Source organism: Mesoplodon bidens (genome assembly GCF_964165515.1).
Source record: "Mesoplodon bidens genome assembly, chromosome: 9".
Lineage (NCBI taxonomy): Eukaryota > Metazoa > Chordata > Mammalia > Artiodactyla > Ziphiidae > Mesoplodon > Mesoplodon bidens.
The window spans coordinates 64,099,889-64,103,226 of NC_138166.1; positions in this window are offsets into that span (position 1 = coordinate 64,099,889).

Here is a 3,338-nt window from a genome sequence, read left to right on the forward strand (position 1 = left end):
TTTTGGGAAATCTTGTGAGGTAGACACAGACTTCAGGACTCTTCTACCTGCCTCTTTAAATGATGGCCCTCGTAATTTTAGCGCCAACTTTTACATAGCACCTTCTTTCACAAATTTTACTTTATTTAATTTCCATAACCATTCTATGAGATAAGCCTTTGGTCCCCATTTGATTTATAAAGAAACAGTCTGGTGGGGTGTTTGGGGTCAGGGGAGTGAAAAATAAGGGACACACTGACATGTGTGAGAGCTTAACACATAGCTCTCCTAAAGGGTAGGTAGTGTTCTCCTCGTTTTACAGATGGAGATTTGGAGGCTCAGAGAAGTTAAATGGCCCTGGTCAAAGCCAGAAACTGAAAGGTCCTCCTTGGTTAGGCACTGAACCCATATTGGTTTGATCTCAAAACCTATACCCCTTTCCACCATATTCACTGGTTCAAGCAATAGTGGTGAACTCCCGTGTGTTCCAGATGCTATTCTGGATGCTGGATGTACAAAGCTGAGCAAAATAGATGGCATGTTCCTTAGTCTTGGGGAATTTACAGAATAGTATGGAGAAAGATATTAATCAATTAATCATCAAAAAATATAAAATTAGAACTGTGTTAAATACTTTGAAGGAACACTTCAGTGGCCCGGAGCCCACCTCTAAAATCCTGGGCCAGGAGCCCAGGTCTAGGGTCTATTTTACCAACAATGCAGCCCTGGTTGGGGCGCTGAAGCTGTTTCCTGGTCCATAATAACCACCAGGGCACCAGGGGCGTGCAACCTCCTTCATAACGGGTACTGCTTGACCCTTCACTGCCCACCTCCTCCAGCAGGTCCAGAAGGTGATGGCCACTCAGACCAGATTCCAGCAATACCAGAAGACATGGCAGAGAAGAGCCAACAAATAAACTGTTGAGGGCGGTTAGGAGGAAAATCCCTGGAATGTGAGCCTCATATGTTCACCTGCCTGAAAGAGTTTTCCTTCCTTAGGAGGAGTGACAGCATTTGTTACTGACACAAAGATACCAAGACCCTTCCCTTCCCTTTTTCAATTCTGACTCAGGGGGTGTGAAGGGAAGACTCTTTTGAGAGGGGGAAGCTGCTGAGAAGGTTCCCTTGCTCTTTAGGGAGAGCCACAGGAAGAGACACTCTGAGTATGGGAAGGTCTGGGAGTGATGCTTCAATGTGGCTGCTGGCACTGAGGACCAGTCAGCGCCCGGGGGCCTGAGCAGACAGTCAGACCTAGGTCGTCAGTGCCATCACTGGGCGACCAAATGAGCTGTGCCTGAGGTCCACCTACCTCAGAACTTCCTGTAACCTGAGATAATAAAGTCCTTGTTTAAACCAGCTTGAGATGGGGTTTCTTAAAGACAAATCTATTTGAACTGATGCCTAAGAATAAGTTTTATTTTTAGTATCATGAAGTTTACTTACAACCTCATGGGAGCAAACTCATGGATGCCATCTACCTAGATCAAAGGTATCTTTTTAAGTAAACGTTTTATTGAAGTATAGCCAACATTTAAAAATTTGTGCAAATCCTAGATGTACAATTTGATGAATCATGATAATGGGAACACACCCATGCAACCACCCAGGTTGGACCTAGAAAAATGGGGAAGATTTGGATAAATAGAAGGTAAAGGGCCAGCCAGGCATGGTAGGTAAAATGAACAATGTAAGTTTAAGTCCCAAGGTAGGACCTTATGGGGTACGCTAGGGAGGCTATAAGGGTACAGACTTGACAAACATGGATAATTAGGATAAAGAAAGAAAGCCCATTCAGACTCAATCATCATGTGCATTTTAATAGACTTGTCCTGCTGATGGACCCTTTTGTCTGGACCCAACAATATCTATTCCTATTAGGAATATAAAGAGGAGGGATCCAAGAAATACCAAATCTAAGGTCAACAGCAACTTAGAAAAACGCTGGTTAGTAAACACACGTATATTTTCTTGCTCTGTCAGCTAAGAGGGACTAAAAGCTGTGACACTCCAGTAGCAATGAGCACACAGTGATTTCTAATACCATTCTCTAATTCAAAAAGCCAGGGTTTATCCAGAGCTGATTCTACGGCTGGGGCAGGAAATATACAAGATGACCCTGGAGCATCTTGCAGTGCCAGAAATAAGGGAGTTCTTGGGAAGGAAAAAACCTCACAGTGATGGGGGTATCTCAAAAGGACTCAGGAGCCAACTGAAAGAGCCCCCATGGCCAAGCTGGAACAACTTGAACCACAACATAAAGTAATGCTGGATCATAATCCACAGTGTAGAATAAATATCCACGAGTCCACATTCATATTAAAATAATTAAATAAATTAATAAACAGAGAAGAAGAGACCAATCTTCCATACAGAAGAATTCTAAATAAGGTTGGTAGATATTTCACCCTCAAGGATGTGGATTATAACTTCCCATCTCTTAAGTGTGGGCTGCAGATAGTGACTTCCTTCCAAAGAGCACAGTAGGAAAAGGGAGAATAAGCTTTTTTCTCTGTGGTAGAGAAAGCTGACAAACACTGTCTCAGCCAGGTGATGAAGGTCAGCACCATAGTCATAAATCATATTCATAGTATGCACCCTTGATATGATGTGATTAGCACGTCACTTTACCTCTGGTCTTCCTCCCCAAAATACATAACCCCAGTGCAATCATGAGAAAATCATCAGACGAATTCCACCAGAAGGACACTACAAAATCCAAGTTTATCAAAAACAAGGAACGTCTGAGAAACTGTCACAGCCAAGAGGAGCCTGAGTAGACATGACAAACAACCACAAAATGAGTGGCTTAACTCAGCCGAGGTTTATTCTCTCACAGTTTTGGAGTCCAGAGGTCTGAAATCAAGGTGTTGGCAGGGCCATGTTCCCTCTGAAGCCTCTAGGGGAGGATCCTCCCTTACCTCTTCCAGCTTCTGGTAGTCCCAGGCATTCCTTGGGCTGTAGATGCTCCACCCCCATCTCTGCCCCCATCATCACATGACTATATTCTCCCTGTGTGTCTTCTCCTCTTCTTATAAGGACACCAGTCATGTTGGATTAGGGGCCCCCCTACTCCAGTATGCCTTCGTCTTAACACCTTACAGCAGCACCAACCCCATTCCCAAATAAGGTCACCTTCACAGGTACCGGGGATTAGGACTTAGTATCTCCTTTTGTGTGGTACAATTCAACCTATAAACAATCCTCACACCAATTGTTGTTCCCATTTTACAGATGAGGAGCCAGGGACTCAGAAAGGGAAAGCAACTTGCTCAAGAGCACCTGAGTAGCAGAGTGTCAGAGGCAGGTTTCTAACTCAGGGCTGCCTGGTTCTCAAGCTTGAGCTTCTCCACTACGTTATA